Source organism: Salminus brasiliensis, chromosome 8 (genome assembly GCF_030463535.1).
Source record: "Salminus brasiliensis chromosome 8, fSalBra1.hap2, whole genome shotgun sequence".
Taxonomy (NCBI): Eukaryota; Metazoa; Chordata; class Actinopteri; order Characiformes; family Bryconidae; genus Salminus; species Salminus brasiliensis.
In genome coordinates, this window is record NC_132885.1 from 8,349,107 (window position 1) to 8,367,111 (window position 18,005).

Below are 18,005 nucleotides of genomic sequence, written 5' to 3' on the forward strand. Positions count from 1 at the left end.
AAGAAAGAAATAAAAAAAGACTCCATCTGCAATCTCAGTCCTCTCAGTCACCTGCTGTTCACACTACTGACTCACAGCATGGGGTTTCCTTCAGCATGTAACAGTAGATTCATCATTGTTTTTTGTTTTTTTATTAAAGCAAAGGCCTTGTTTCTAGCCTTTACGGCTTCCCTGCAGATTTTAAAGGGTAAGTTCTAAAATAAATGAATTCTGTCAGTAAGGGTAAATGAGCAAGTTTTAAAGCTTTAAAAACAGCCAATGTTCTGTAAATGTGTAAAAGGGGGACCACTCTGGGTTTGAGGCCTTTAACATCATGTGGGGCCTCTTATACCCAACCGTTGTGATATTACAATTTGAATTGAACGGCTATTTAGAAAGTGAAATGCAAGACAAGTGTGTTATTACCTTAGAAAGCCCAGGATTGCTTAGATTATAATGCAAAGCCAGTAAAAATCTGATTCCTATCAGTAGATAACCATCTGCCTAATAGGCAGGCATGGACTCCACAAGACCTCTGAAGGCCTCCTGTGCTATCTGGCACCAAGACGTAAGCAGCAGTCCTATAAGTTGTGAGGTAGGGGCTACATGGATCGCATCAGTGAGCCTTGGGTGCCTATGACCCTGTTATCTGCTCACTGGTTGTCCTTTCTAGGTACTGGTTTGCTGATGCGCTGACCTAGACATCTAGACAACTTGGTTTTTGTCAAAGTCTCTCAGACCCTTATGTCAGAATCTGAATCAGGTTTATTAAGTATGTTCACAGGCACAAGGAATTTGTTCCAGCGGTTAGTGTCTCTCTAGTGTTATACAGTGTTATACAATATACAGCTACATATAATTTACAGACAATACACAATCTACAGAGAACAATAGTACACACAATATAAACAGACTATATGAGGACATTTCTATACAGTGTGCTTTACAGTGTTATTCACAGAATAGCAGTATGCAACACTATACAGATTAAATATCGTGTAACCACAGCAGTGTAAACATGAAATGAGTAATGGTGCAGTAACACAGTAACTGTAGGATAAGAGTGATAAGAGTTTATCAGTAGTATCTATGGCCTGTAGCTGATGATGGTGATCAGCTGTTGAGGAAGGTGATGGCCTGAGGGTAAAAGCTGTTCTTGTGTCTGACAGTCTTAATGAACATAGTTCTGTAGCGTCTGCCAGACGGGAGCAGCTGAAAGAGGTTGTGACCAGGGTGCTAGGAGTCTGTAAGGATTTTCTCTGCCTGTTTTCTGGTAGTCTGGTAGCCCATTTTTCCAGTTTCAAACACATCACATTCAAGAACCGACTGTTCACTTGCTGACTAATATGTAGACGCTATGGTGTCATTGTTGCGTGATAATCAACAGTATTCTCTTCACCTGTCAGTGGTTTTAATGTTATGGCTGATCGCTGTATGATCCACTGGCTGATGTTGTTTTTATAATTGTATACATCCTTTGTTGTTGAGTTAGGCGTGTTAGAGTACAAAATACTTGGAAATGTGCTGGTCCAGAGGTCCTCCGATCACTAGATCACTACCTCAGACTCACTAGCATGCAGTGTTGTATATCTTTGTTATTAAAAAAATCTGAGTTAAGCTGGCCATAACAAAGCTTAACAAAGGGTTATCCATTACCCCAAAGACCTCTGTGACTGTAGGTCATCCTTTAAAAGCCTCCTAAACTGGTCTGCTCAAACAAACAGTCAAAAAACACTTAGTCACCTTATTATTTGACAAATGCTGACCAGTGCACTGCCAGTAAAGCAGGAGATGACGGGGTGTGACAGGTCAGCAATAGTTTTCTCAGAAGGCGTCTTGGTTGTGGAGCTTTAAAGAGCAAGCATGTTAACACCAATTTTTGCAGACTAAATGATGTGCTGTAAGTTGTGAATGCCACCCAGAAAAGGCAAGACTACCATCAGTGAGCTAAATTTGTACTCCCTGTTTTTTGGGGTGACGTGCAAAAAGCTGCAAAGCATTATTTGCACTCATGTCCTAAAAGACACATTGTTTTCTGACTGTCAGAGAGAGCAAACCTTTTGTTCCTGGAGAAATGCTTCTCGTCATCATCGGCGCTGTTGTAGGACTGCTTGTAATAGGCGTCTGTATCTTCTGTGCTTGTCGGAAATGCAGGTAAGTGGCAAATCCAGTAACCTGCAGGAACACTACAGGCACTCTGTACATCATGAATTTCTCTTATTATTTGCTTAGAAAACATTCATCTCACTTTCGCAAACAGCCTTCCTGTCACTTCTGGATACCATATTCATCAACAAAGCTAAAATAATCTACATTTCTTAATAAAATAGCATTTTATTTCCAAATAATATATTTAAACAAAACTCAGAGAAAATAAATACTCAAGTTAGAAATCTCTACTTGGTCTCAAAATTTCTCATAAACACAGTCCTGTTGTGTCCTGTTTGAGGCCAAGGTCAGACTTAAGCAGATTTCTCCTGTTTCTGAAACAAGTTTGTGAAACAACTCTTGGATTTTCTCACTCTGATCAGAGTAATGTTTCACAGGTGGCTGCATCTATTTTTGCTCAGTTTCAGCTGAGTAAGATTCATATAAGACAAATGTAAGAGCTCTTCATTTCTTATAAAGCTCTCTTCTACATCTCAGAGATCTTTCAGCAGTCCATCAGAGCAGAAGATCTCATTTGTCAGTTAAGCGTTGATGTTGATCTCCTCTTTTGTCCTAAGGGAGGTTTAGGAGAAACCAGTGAAACAATATTGAGATCTGCTTTATTTCTCAACATTTCTCCTTTGGGAAAGCCATCTTGTAGTTGGCCATCAATACGTCAAAATGTCTCAATCTAATGTCTCAATCTGAATGGCAAAAAAGGCCATAACTGATAGATCATTAAAGTTCTGTTCATGGACTCTTAGATTGGACACCTTGAGACACGAGGACACCTCGAGACCTTGATGTATTTTATCATTCTCACACGCATATCTCCAATATAGCAGCTTTACAGGAGAGAAAAAAAACCTTCTTGATTTTTATTTGAAGTCAAAATAACTTTATTCTAAGTCATTTTCTATGAATGGAATGAACGTACTATTATTTACGCTAATATGCAATAATGTGGCATGTGTAAATGTTGGGTCACTCTTCTAGAGATGCCCAAACATTAGCAGTCAATGTGTTAACTTTTCCTTAAGGACATTCACTATGTACATTAACCATCCAATTAAAAAAATAAATAAATACAAAAATAAATATTGACATGATGTAAAGAACAACCGACAGATATAAATCATGTCAGAAAATTTGAACACTGCAAAAATAGCGATACAAGGATTTTGTCTGACAACAGCAATTATATATGTTTTATATAAACTCAAATTTAAAACTATTTCACTATTTTAAAAAAAATCATGTTTACTTATAACTTGTGTTTTTCTGTTACAGGAAACGGGAACGCGACAGTGAAGCTGTGAGTGAAGCATTTTTACTAGCAATATTTTTAATCCTATATATATAATATATATATATATATATATATATATATATATATATATATATATATATATATATATATATATATATATATAAATATTCAGTAAACATTGGTCACCATGCACAATAGATTTCTATAGTTTCTGCAGTCGGTTGTTGGTGTTGTAAATCCCCTGTTTGGGTTCACTGCTGGGTTTAGAAGGTAGGTTGTTGTGTCTGGTGTAGTAGATGGCATAAGCTTTAACAAGATGAAACATTCTAATTAACATGTTAAACCTGATTAATGTATTTCTTTTGTTTGATTTGAGACCTTCATTAGCTTGTTAGGGCTATGGCTTGTTCACAGTCGTCGTTAGGAAAGGCCAGGTTATGCAATTTTCTAGTTTCTAAAAAGTCTGACACCTCAAACCTTGTCACAACCTTCTGCAGCCATGAGCTCCTCTAAGAAGCTGCTTAGCACTCTAAAATGTAAAGGAACTGAAGCTGAAGGCAATGAGACGATAGCAATGTGTTTTCAGGCAGTTAAAAGGACCGATTGCGTCCAGTGGAGCTTTGGAAGACCAAGAAAACTATTAGAGATGAGAGAGTGGCCCAATCACCACTTCGATCCCTGGTGATGCCACAGCCATCCATTGAGCATAGTGTGTTAGTGTGATAGGAGGAGTACTAAATAAACAACTTTCCAGCCACTGTGGTGAAAGGTGGGCTAGGTCGGCTCCAGGTGGTCTCCAGGTGGACATAGGCTTGGAGTGGGTTTGTACATGTATTGTTACTGGGACCCAGTTCATCTTCCCTATCATTACAGCCCACCTTAATCTTACATAAGTCCCATTTAGGCCACATGTGCAGTGTACAATCCAGATGGGGCCTATGTTTAACCCTTCCTGGTCCTATTATTGACCCTGGTGGGCATCCATATGTGGGGCCAACATGGAACCGATGGACAAAACTGGTTTGCAATCAGGCTACCCATTCAGGCTCCACATGGGCATGTTATAAGTACACATGCATATTCATGAATGTGTTCTGCATAAAATAAGTAAGTGGGAACCTACTTGAGATTTTGATTAGGGAATCCAAATGTTCTGAAATAAACCAGAATGCTCTTCACGAACCAGAGCCGACTTTACCTGATAAGCAACTTAAGTGGCCGTCTAGGTCTTGATGGCCACAAGGGGCACCCCAACAACTTTAGGGTTACTACTGTACCATTATGTTGTTTGAAGATGCTTAAAAGAGAGGACAAGAGTGACTGGTTGGTCATTTAAGACTGAACTACTGATCTACACCACATCTGCAGAGTCATTCCTATTCCCTTACAGTATACAGATCAGCATTCAGTGGTTGGTCTGTGCTTTTCTGTGCTGTACACTGTGTCATTTAAGAGGTAAATTAATGTTCCCCCCTCTCCCCTTTCTCATCTGTCTGTGTTTTTAGGCACCTGGCATGCAAATTGTAGTCATAGAGAAATGATGAACTTCCTGTGTAAGTTTCTCACCAAAACCAACACGCACTCACACGCGACTACCATCATTTCTCTCACTGTCGTTTTGGCTTATACAAGAGTTCTGTTTTTACTCATATCAGTCCTTTGTCTTCCTCACAGGGCTACACCATGGAAAGTGTGAATGAAGAAGCTGCCATGGCTTTCCAACTCTGAGCCCTTCTTTAGACTTCATAGACCTACAAGAATCACCAGCTGATTTTCCTTGCCACCTCTCTGGAAACTGGAATAAGGTGTTACGTGAATATTATATTTATAAACCCCCAAACTCTTGTGGTGTTTCATTAAAACAGATTTCACAAACAATAAAGTTGTGTGTGTTTGTCTGTATTTTTGACTCTAACATTGCCACTCCAGGCTGGAGCGCTGCTAATGCACTATGGTGGAGCTGCACCTCTCTCTGTGTAAAGCTGTGTAACCATATTATTATAAAATCCTGTAAAATTACTCTACCGCCTCAGTCCATACTTCTTTACTTCCTTTACTTCCTTTCTGGACCTCTCAGCTTGTCCAGAAATGCACATTTATAGCTGTCCATGAGCAGTGTTGTCAACTTAGTGACTTTGTCGCTATATTTAGTGATTTTTCAGACACTTCTAGCGACTTTTTCTTTTTTAAAAGCAAATACTGACAAATCTAGCAACTTTTTCTTGGGTTATTGGAGACTTTTGGAGGTTAACAAAAAAAAGAATACAAAAAAACTAAGTAACTCTGCCAAAGTGTCCCTTTTAAGGTCACTTTGTCGGGCCCAAGACGGGATAAAGGAGGAGGGTTGAGCGTAGAGTAGCAGTTCCACCCCACATAACAAACTAGGCTTAAACCCCTTAACGCAGAAAGGCTTATTACTCACTATCTATCTGTGTATTACTCAGTAACTATAGGGACCTTTGCACAAACTGGTGGGGCTATTCTTTGGTAATAGAAGTTTGTAATAACACTTTCGCCCCACTGGTGGGCCATAGGCTGTTAAAGGGTTAATGGAACTTCTTAAAAAAATACAAGTTTGAACAATACCAATAACATATGATAATGTGGGAGGAGACTGTAAGCCTTGGAGGTCTCTGACAACTTTGGGCTAAAGTTCAGGCAACTTTTACTTTGAGCTAGAAGGCCAGCCCTCCTCTGAGAACTGGAGCTAGGACTTGACTGAGTGATGTGTCTGAGTTAAAGTGGGGAGACTCACTTATTCCAACGTAAGAACATTTTTAGAAAATCAAAAAAGAAAGCACAGGCAACTCACTGGACACCACACATACACATATACAGAGTAAACTGGTTAAGAATGAAGGAAACTACTTTTAATATTGTGCTGATGACTGCAAGAAGAGCTCAGCTGTGTGTGTGTGTGTATGTGTGTGTGTGTGTGTGTGTGTGTGTGTGTGTGTGTGTGTTTGTCTGAGAGGTGAGGTCATCCCGAAGATACAAAGTGTTGACAAGTGATCCTGGACATGGGCTGTAAAATCTTCTAGAGGTTAGAAAGGTGAGATTTAGTTACGTTCCCAGCTGCATAATCAGCTCCTCTGACTCTGATGGGGTTGTGGTCCAATGTTCTGCTTTCAGAAACCCACTTCCTCCATCTCTCCAGCTCTAGTCTACTCAGCAGGAGATCTCACACAACACTGTGAGCTCTGAGTGTGTAAAAGAGACACTTTTATTTAACCACCCTGGGAACAGTGTTGTTATGGTGGTTCCAAAAACTAAGATTTTGCATCTGGGTTCCTGTATCCTAGATATTCTGGCCAAACTTTATTACAATTAGTAGTTCATTGTTGAATAAATCTAGTACAATTGCTTGTTACCACATTAAGTGATGATGTTTTAGGTTGAAGAGAAGGACCAGTTGTAAGACAGCTTCATTCAAACTCCATCTACATATTGAATATTGCTGTTGATGATAATGATGGTTTTCATCGAACAGCAGTCTTTTCAGGTTTGCCCGTTTTTAGTTTTCTCCATCACTTGAACCCTGTAGCTGCTCTGTACACTATGGAGATCATTCTGAATAAATAGGCCAATACAGGTGTTCTAAATTAGTTGGATTGAACTCTTTTTAACATGTAAAAATTTATTTTACATTGACTTTAAATTGACTTTACATTGACTTCCATTTAAAGTTTTTTTAACATTTTTGCCCTCTCCTGTAAAGTCACCATTTTGGAGATGCATGTTTTTCATTGGACTGCGACAATATGTAATATTGTATCCTACTAGTTTAGTCTAGTCTACTCTCAGCATGGTCCCTGACATAATAGAGTTCATAGGACTTTTTGTGTCATTGTTACCTGTTTTTATAAAGATACTGAAGTACTCATGACCTTTGGGGGCCTACAGGTTAGAATAGCAGGCCTGGCATCAGAAGGGCACTACGTAGTTTGATCTCCTAGGGCTGGCACCCACAGTGCACGACCCTTAACCCTTTTCCCTAATAACGAAGACAAAGAGGTTAAATCCTGTCATACTCCTGTGTTAAGGCAGTGAAGTGTGCTTAATCTTAATGGATAAATACTGAATGGATCTAGACATGTACAGTTGTATTTTGATATTTTAGTTCTTTCAAATAAAGATGTTTGCAGTCATGGTCTTAATAAAGTTGAGCTTTTAATAAAAAAGAGTTTTACACTGTATCACACTGTTCATGATTAATATCTGGCATTAACTGTAAGACATTCATATCTAACATACCCTTTTTAACACAGTAGAAGCAAACATGTAAAAGTCTCTCTGAGTTCTTCAGTTTCAACGTTGGAAACTTTGGAAAGCATTACCAAATGAGTTACTGCCACTACTCCAGGGGTTGTGTGACCCCAAAACGATCCAGCACTGTGACATTAACCCAACAGAATGACCCAACCGGCTCAACCCAGCATTTTAACAGGGAAATAAACAGCCTCTTTTCAGTATCCGGACTGTTTTCTTGTCCTGTGCAGACCAACAGGATGTGAGGCTTTCTGTGTGTGAGAGACGTATCTGTACTATCAAAGGCAGAGGTGTCAGTGTGATATCAAAGGCTCATTTCCTAAACACATGTGACGAGTTAGCGAGAGTGCTCAAACAGCTTGGCTGGGCCGTTGCCACAGTTGCAAACAGCTTATTAAGATCTACTGGTGGTGTTTTATACTGAAGCTCAGTTACTCACTCTGGATGGACCAATCACACATATGATATATAAATGGACTGAGCATTATTGCCACACACATACACAGCTTGAGTTGCTAATTTATTAGGTAGGCTCACCTTTTGGTTCACCATTTTGGTTCCTCTTGCCCTGTGAGACAGTGAATGCAGTGAGGTATCCTGCAATGGACTGGCGTCCTGTCCAGGGGTATACCTGCCTTCTACCCAATGATTTTGTGTAGGCTTCAGACCCACCACAGCCCTAACCAGGAAGATTATAAGATGAATTGATGGATATTAAAATATTAATATGAAAATTGTATGTATAATTTGAATTCATAAAATATAATATTGCAGTATACGTAATATATAATGATGTAACTTATTGCCAATGCCATTGGCATTTTTTAGCCGTATATTAACATATACACACATACACAGTGGGGAAAAAAAGTATTTAGTCGGTCACCAATTGTGCAAGTTTTCTCACTTAAAAAAGATGAGAGAGGCCTGTAATTGACATCATAGGTAGACCTCAACTATGAAAAAAAATTCTGAAAATCACATTGTCTGATTTTTAAAGAATTTATTTGCAAATAATGGTGGAAAATAACTATTTGGACAAAAGTTCATCTCAATACTTTGTTATATATCCTTTGTTGGCAATGACAGAGGTCAAACGTTTTCTGTAAGTCTTCACAAGGTTGGCACACACCGTTGCTGGTATGTTGGCCCATTCCTCCATGCAGATCTCCTCTAGAGCAGTGATGTTTTGGGGCTGTCGGCGGGCAACACAGACTTTCAACTCCCTCCAAAGGTTTTCTATGAGGTTGAGATCTGGAGACTGGCTAGGCCACTCCAGGACCTTGAAATGCTTCTTACGAAACCACACCTTTGTTGCCCTGGCAGTGTGCTTGGGATCATTGTCATGCTGAAAGACCCAGCCACGTTTCATCTTCAATGCCCTTGCTGATGGAAGGAGGTTTGCACTCAAAATCTCACAATACATGGCCCCATTCATTCTTTAATGTACACGGACCAGTCGTCCTAGTCCCTTTGCAGAGAAACAGCCCCAAAGCATGATGTTGCCACCCCCATGCTTTACAGTTGGTATGGTGTTCTTTGGATGCAACTCAGCATTCACTCTCCTCCAAACACAACGAGTTGTTTTTGTACCAAACAGTTCTACTTTGGTTTCATCTGACCATAAAACATTCTCCCAATACTCTTCCGGAACATCCAGAGAAGCCTCTTAAAGAAGAAGTTACAGGTCTGTGACAGCCAGAAATATTGCTTGTTTGTAGGTGACCAAATACTTATTTTCCACCATTATTTGCAAATAAATTCTTTAAAAATCAGACAATGTGATTTTCAGAATTTATTTTCTCATTTTGTCATTTTGTAAATATCTTCACTCTGGATTCTCTGAAGTTCTGAACCAAACGATTTGACTGATTAACTGATTCCTTCAAAATAACACAGAAGACTCTGAATGTAAAAAGCAACATTTAGGTACTTAAAGAGCCCCAACTCCTGAGTATTCAGGTAGTCTTCAGGTCATATTTAGGTCATAGTAAGGTTGTCATCAGGAAGTTTTCGAGTAGTCTTCAGGTAGTCTTCAAATAGCTTTCAGGCCATATTCAGGTTGTATTTAGGTAGTACTAACGTGGTATTCATCAGGTAGTTTTTGAGTAGTCTTCATGTAGTATTCAGGCTGTATTTAGGTTGTATTAATGTAGTATTCAGGCTGCATTTAGGTCATATTTAGGTTGTATTAATGTAGTATTCAGGCTGCATTTAGGTCATATTTAGGTTGTATTAATGTAGTATTCAGGCTGCATTTAGGTCATATTTAGGTTGTATTAATGTAGTATTCAGGCTGCATTTAGGTCATATTTAGGTCGTATTCAGGCTGTATTCAGGCCGCATTTAGGTCGTATTCAGGTAGTGTTCAGGTAGTATTCAGGTCGTATTTAGGTAGTATTCAGGACGTATTTAGGTAGTATTCAGGTAGTGTTCAGGCTGCATTTAGGTCATATTTAGGTCTTATTCAGGTAGTACTCAGGCTGTATTTAGGTAGTATTCAGGCCGTATTTGGGCCGTATTTAGGTAATATTCAGGCTGTATTTGGGTCGTATTCAGGTAGTGTTCAGGCTGCATTTAGGTCATATTTAGGTCGTATTCAGGTAGTATTCAGGCTGTATTTAGGTAGTATTCAGGCCGTATTTGGGCCGTATTTAGGTAATATTCAGGCCGTATTTGGGTCGTATTCAGGTAGTATTCAGGCTGTATTTAGGTCGTATTTAGGTAATATTCAGGCTATATTTAGGTCGTATTTAGGTAATATTCAGGCTGTATTTAGGTAGTATTCAGGTAGTATTCAGGCTGTATTTAGGTAGTATTCAGGCCGTATTTGGGCCGTATTTAGGTAATATTCAGGCCGTATTTGGGTCGTATTCAGATAGTATTCAGGCTGTATTTAGGTCGTATTTAGGTAATATTCAGGCTATATTTAGGTCGTATTTAGGTAATATTCAGGCTGTATTTAGGTAGTATTCAGGTAGTATTCAGGCCATATTTGGGTCGTATTCAGGTAGTATTCAGGCCGTATTTGGGTCGTATTCAGGTAGTATTCAGGCCGTATTTAGGTCGTATTCAGGTAATATTCAGAAGGTATTCTGGTTGTATTCAGGAATTATTCATTAGGTTGTACGCAGGTAGTATTTAGGCCATATTCAGGTCGTATTCAAGTAGTATTTATCAGCTTGTATTCTGGTTGTATTCAGTTGGTATTCAGACACACAATGGGCTACAGCAGAATGCTGTGAAAATTAAATAACGTAAAATTATTTCAGAGAAACAATAAAAATGTACACAAGATCATGTAAAATGTGCCTAAAATTCCTACTACATCTGTAAAGGACTGAGTGTCTTCTAAGAATCCTCTGGAGAATCAAACATCTAAAAGGAGCTATTTTAGAGAAGCAATAGAAATACACTAGGTTTTCATCTTAAACATGGTTTGACATCCTTGGCAGTACCTGTGCCCTTCCATCTTAACACAGAAACTTCACGTCAGCTGTGGATTTCCTCCAGCATGATCAAACACTACTTTGAGGGTAAGGAAGTGGGTCTAGGCACACAGACAGAATACTAGTGAATGCTGTTTGGGTTGACTCACACTGGTGTTTCAGTGCTCTGGTGATTTAGATGCTGTGGGCTGTGTACACCCTCGTCTTGGGCTAGACTGGACTCTCTGATGTCTTTCTTTCACAGAGGAATCTTGCAAATGCAACAGCTAAGAGTGCATAGCCACTATCTGTTTCCTGGGCTTGTATAGTATGTTCACAGATACATCCGTAAATAGCCACATACTCACATACACACACATTTATATGCACTACAATGTTAACCTTCAACCCAATATTGAAAACCAATGAAATTACAGCAGTGAGTAAAAGTGAAACTGAGAATTACTGATTAACATCTTGCACACACCCACAAACATAAACATATACACCCACATTCTGAACTATATGTAACCTATACTACATGAAGTTATGCATATAATAAATATAATAAATAAATGCATATTTGTATTAATATTTGCACATGTTTCTATCAGTTGGCATAAATGTAAACTCACAAATTACGTACAATTTGAAATGGTTGAGATCACTAATGAGTCTAATAAGTACGCTCAGCTACTTTAGGTTGCACCCATTGCTGACACAGATGTACAAATGCACACTAATACCTAATACCAGGCATGGGTTAGAAGGGTATGAAGCCCCCTAGTATTGAGCTGTGGAGCAGTGGAAGAACTGTGTTCTCTGGAATGATGGTTGGTGCTCCATCCAGTATTTTTGGGAGGAGTTGGGGATGATGAGGTGGGATGGTGATCATCATCCAACATCCTGACCTCAGGAACGCTCTTGTCAATGTATGCAGTCAGATCCTCACAGCAATGCTCCTCCAACATTTTGTAGACACACTACAAAGAAGAAAGAAGAAACCATGTGGTTAAAGCTAAAATGATACATCAAGGATTTTTCATCAGGCATCACTGTGGGAAAACCATAGTCAGGGAACATGTAAAACGTACTGAATAATATATGCAGCCCTGATTTCGTCTGGGAACAGAAAAAGACTCTTTACTTTCTATAACCAGGTTCGCCAAGCTGCCACTGTTGGACCCTTGAGCGAGGCCTTTAACTCCTGCTGATCCCCAGGCACTGCAGTGCCCATCACTCTGGACACATATGGTGATTCTTTGTCTGTTTGGGGAACAAAGTTTTCAACGTTAGAAACTCAACTTGTGCTCCCCCATCTGGAGGCCTTCTGTAACTACCATTCAGAATACAGTCTGGAAAGCTGGATAAAACAATCTTCAACACAATGTTTTCACATTACTTTCTATTGTAGATGCATCAAAGATGATTACCTGACCTTCAACATTCAGCTGAATCTTTAATCAATACAACTGAACTCTAAATTGACTGTAAATGGTTGTCTGTTGAATGTAACCCTACAATGAACCTCAATCATAACCTTTACCTTACCCTTTTCGGTTCGGTTTAGGGTCAGTTTGAAGGTTTAGGTTAAGGTAACTGTTATGGCTAAGTTTTAGGGTAGATTTAAGGTTTAGTTTAAGGGTATTGTTAGGTGTAGGGTCACTTTCAATCATTTACATTCAACTTAAATGTTAAAAGCTCAGGTGAGCATCTATGAGGCATCTACAATCGACCATCCAAGTAAAGTGATATCACACAAATAAAATGAGTGCATGTTTTTATGGTTATGTACATCCTTTGTATAACATAGCATATAGCATAGTGGGTCAAAACACCACTTTCCCCATGGCGGGGAAATATATCCAATCAAAAAAATATCCAATCAAAATCAAATCAAATTTATTTGTATAGCGCTTTTACAACTGGTGGTGTTACAAAACAGCTTTACAGTTTTACACAATCAGTAAAAATACAAGAAATCAGCAACATAAGAAGACATGAATACCTAAGACCCCCAGTGAGCAGCCAAAGGCGAGAGTGGCACGGAAAAACTCCCTCAGAGCTGGAGGAAGAAACCTTGGGAGGAACCAAGACTCACAAGGGGGACCCGACCCGTCACTGAACCATCATCAAGACTGGTGTACTGCTTCTGTGTGCAGTATAATCTTAATCTATTAGTCTATTATATGAATGGTGTATCATAACTTATAACTTATATAACTTATATATATAATCATAATCATACTCAGTGAGTAGTGAGTAATGAGAGTAATAATAGTTAATAGTGGTAATATTAGTAGTGGCAGATAGTTATAGTTATAGTTAGAGTCCATGTAGTAACAAGGTACTGTTAACTCTCTAGTCCATCTGCATAAAATCAGAGAACCTTTTCTTGTTTCTGTTTCTGTTTCCTTTTGGCACAATGTGAATCTGTCAATGGTTCTTCACATGTGGCTTCCCTTCCCTTACAACTTGAGGACAGAACTTGGTGCCAGACACCACAGGACACCTTCATTCAGTAGGTCTTGTGAAGACCTTGCTTTAATGGTTTAGAGCTGTTTTGGAAGCACGAGGGGGACCTGCACAATATTAGGCAGACAGTGTATATAGGGGATTAAGACAGGTTGGAAAACAGTCATGTAAAAATGAACGCAGTCTGGGTTTTGTAGAATATGGGCCTTTCAAGGTTCAATCAATTTACCCATTGATGTTAAAATGCATTAAGTCTAATCTATGTCTCTAAAAAGTGCACATTAAACGTTTACAAACATCTAAACAATGACATCAAAAAACTTTCACTATTTTATTAAATGCTCTGTGTATTAATCCAGCCAGGTGGTTGTTTACTGGATACTGATGGTCTTCGTTGCATTATTTGGCTTCCACCTGTGTAAAGGAATGACTTCAGGCAAGGGCATCAGCCACAGCCAACCAGCCATTCATAACACCTCACAAACCAGGTCACAGGCTCACTGTCAAGGGCAGAGAGCATTTGCATCTTTTTTTGCATGGGCACTTAAAGCTGATTTAGGCACACACACACACACACACACACACACACTTGTGCATGTGCACACAGACACACACACATCAAGGTTGTTAGTTGAGATCAATTCTGATGCACAGTGGAACAAAACCACACACAGCAGAGTGTCCACAGATCCTGCTTAAGAAGGCAGCTAGCACGAGGGGGACCAGTTCCAAAGAACTGGTGGTGGATTTCCGCAGGTGCAGACACCCCCCTCCATCAGTGAACATCCAGGGTATGAACATCGAGAGTGTGGACTCTTATAAATACCTGGGTGTTCATCTGAACAACAAACTGGACTGGTCAGTTAACACTGCTGCTCTCTACAAGAAAGGCCAGAGCAGACTCTACCTGCTGAGGAGATTGAGGTCCTTTGGAGTGCAGGGAGCTCTCCTGAGGACGTTCTTCGACACAGTGGTCGCATCTGCCATCTTTTATGGAGTGGTCTGCTGGGGCAGTAGCATATCGACGGGAGATAAGAAGAGACTGGACAAACTCATAAAGAGGGCCGGCTCTGTCCTGGGGTGCTTCTTAGACCCAGTGCAGGTGGTGGGAGACAGGAGACAGCCAAGCTGGCATCCATGCTGGAGAACAGCTCCCACCCCATGCATGAGACTCTGGCAGCACTGGGCAGCTCCTTTAGCGACAGGCTGCTTCACCCCAAGTGTGTGAAGGAGGGGTATCGCAGGTCCTTCCTTCCTGCTGCCGTCAGACTACACAACCAACACTGCTCCCAGCGGACCACATACACACACACTTAACTACACACACATGTTCATGTTCAGGGAATACTATGTGCAATATCCCACCCCCATGTGCAATTAAGAGTCTTTTGCTGTAAATAATATTGTTATTGCTCTTTTACTTTTTAATTCTTATTTATATTATGTATATAGTGTAAATTATTTATCCAAATTTTTGTAACTGAGTGTCTTGCTATCCCTTTCTGCTGTTACACGGGGAATTTCCCCACTGCGGGACTAATAAAGGACTATCTTATCTTATCTTACATTATGCGAAAGATTATACGGGACATTTTACTACAGCTGTTTAAAGAATGGCTTGCTTAGACCCATGAAGGTGTTTAACACTTTAGGTTGGGTGCTGCTAGCTATGCCCCTCATCTCAGGATGTGGTGTAGCAGCTATAGAAAAAGCGTCATGTGAATATGAGTCGAAATAGCCTTCGTTTTAAAAGTGCTAGTGGTCTGAGACCATTTCTTCCATTCAAACCCAAACCTGATGTTTAACCATAGTAAGCACTGGCATAGTAGTAAGCACTCACACTGGCTCTCACAGTTCCCAATGCCTAATTTGCAATGGGGGTCGGTTTCAACTGCAACTGTAGGTTGCTGTAACGAGCTTGGAGATGGGGTGGACGTAAATGCAGGTCATTTATTTAATAAAAAAAGCAAAACAGGAACAAACCAAACAAGCCAAACTAACAAGAGAAACATCCAGAGAACTGCACATAGACTGGACCAGACCAGGAACATTGCAACAAAGGGGCTACTTATACCAACAGACCAACAAGCAACACCTGAAACTAACAAGAGGGCTACAAAGGAGGTACAGGTGGGAACACTAATGCCTAGGCGGAGCTAGGGTCAGAGACAAGGAACAAACAAACAGAGCACTGTGCTGATGTGCACATGGCAGGGCAAAAACAGAGACACAGACCAAGAAGGGAAAACACAAGGGCAAGACAAAGACACCTGTTCCACTGTATATCACTGCTGTCCAATGAAAACCAGGGATCACCATTTTTGACTGTTTTTAGTTTTCTCCATGGTTTAAACCCTGTAGCTGCTCTGTACACTGTATGAATAATTCTGGATGAATGGACCAATAGAAATGCTCTAAACTACTTATAATAAACACTTATTTTACATTGACTTTCATGCAGAGTTAAGACCAGTTTTGCCTTCTCCTGTAATGTCACGATTTTGGACATGCATGTTTGTCATTGGACAGCGATGATATACATATTATTATTTTAGCTATTTAGCAATTTCTTTATCTACTTTCACAGTGATTTTTCTTACACTTGAGTCTGGTATATAACATTATTTAATTTTCTTGTTTTTCAGATTCCTCATATGTGTAACACACTAAAATGAATTGCATCAATCCTTTTAAATAAAGTGAATCACACCTATAAAACCCCATCTTCTATCTGATCAGGCCTGTGTGGGGGACTTTTCAGACCCCAAAGTGAACAACAGCGGGGTCACCACGGCAACATAAACAAACCCGCAGCAGCAGGCTTTTTTCATGTTTAAAAGCTTTCATTTTCCGTCAGAGGTCGAACTCCGAATCTGTGTGAAGGATCGAAATACGAAGGGAGCTTCATGTTTAAGCAGGCGTCACTATGGTAACCGTTGCAGTGAGTGCTGGTGGCCAGCAAGTCAAGCATTAAAACACTGTCAGCATTTGCTAAACTACAGGCCTGTGGTTGGTGGCTAAGAGCATTTAAGGACCTAATAATTTAAGCAACACTAGAAGATGTTTGGTAAGATAGAGTGGACCACAAATGATGCAGAAAGAACCTCTCACACTCAGAAAGCTTAGATGTCCAATCACAGTGATGGTTTTGATCACTTAAAATAGCATCTTCCAATATAGTCCCTCCTAAACGGAATCTATCAGAAGAGACCAAAAGGGCAGTGATGTAGAAGCTTATTGCTTATTGACAGATGACGTCAAAGTTACATTGAAGCCATGTAACTACGTTGGAGGAATCCTGTGGTCCACTCCTTGCTCATGGGAACTCCCTCTCCCATCACTAGCAATGCTTTCAACACATGTGAAACTAGCCACCGCCTCCTTTGAACTGCCACTGATGATGATGCAGCATTGCTAGGCTCCCCGGCTCTGATACAACAGTGTGCTCACCAACACCACACCAGAAATGATACAAGGCGGTCAACCCACAACCCTCCTCTACCCACCCCTATTGTGTTCTCTTGGACTGCTCATAGTTGCAGCATCTCAGTCTACTGGATCGCTCTGAGCCTCTATTCGCTTCCTTCATAAGTGTAATGGTAAGATCGGGCTGTGTGCTGTGTTAGCGTAGCGTATATCCATGCGTTGTTTTGGAGTAGCCACATGAGTAAACAGACATCCAGGCAGGGCAGTAGAAACAGCTGTACAGATGTGCAAATGCACACACACAGCTTGTCTAGTCCCTGTAGAGTACTGCCTATAGAACAGGATTCTATGCTGCCTAATGCCAGGTGTGAACTAGAGGGGTCTAAAGCCCCCCAGCATTGAGCTCTGGAGCAGTGGAACTGTGTGCTCTGGTGGTGCTCTATCCAACACTTTTGGGATGAGTTGAGGATAATGAGGTGGGGTGGTGATCATCCAACATCCTGACCTCACTTACGCTCTTGTTGCTAAATGCAATCAAATCCTCACAGCAAAGCTCCTCCAAAATCTAGTAGAAAGCCTTCTTCTCTGGACAGTAGAGACAGTAGAGACAGTTACTCCAACAAGAAGAACAAGCTCTTTTTAATACCTTTAATTTAGCAAAAAAAAAACAATTAATGATCAGGTGTCCCAATACTTTTGTCCATATAGTGTATCTTTCTTAAATTGAAGGACAGTTGAATGCAGGTCAAGGCTGCTATGCTAAGCACAAGTTTCATTGATTTCAACCAGCTTAGCTTTTATTTATGTCAGGTTGAGCTGTGAGGTTTGTAGTCAAAGCAAATTTCCAGAAAGTTTAAGCACGCGTCAAAATGTGGGAGGGTGTCAGTTGTCGTCAGTATCAGAAATAGTATAAAGAGGAACTGCCTTTATTTCCATTCATGTGACAACTCTCTCTCTCTCTCTCTCTCTCTCTCTCTCTCTCTCTCTCTCTCTCTCTCGCTCTCTCTCTC

General features: G+C 40.2%; 1 long non-coding RNA gene across 1 annotated transcript; it reads left to right on the forward strand.

Annotated features, from left to right (window-relative positions):
* The first annotated feature begins 3,156 nt into the window (after nt 1-3,156).
* Nucleotides 3,157-5,228, forward strand: LOC140560540 (uncharacterized). The gene is made up of 3 exons (XR_011979976.1): nt 3,157-3,442; nt 4,903-4,950; nt 5,072-5,228. It is a non-coding gene; the product is annotated as an uncharacterized lncRNA (long non-coding RNA).
* The last annotated feature ends 12,777 nt before the right edge of the window (nt 5,229-18,005 follow it).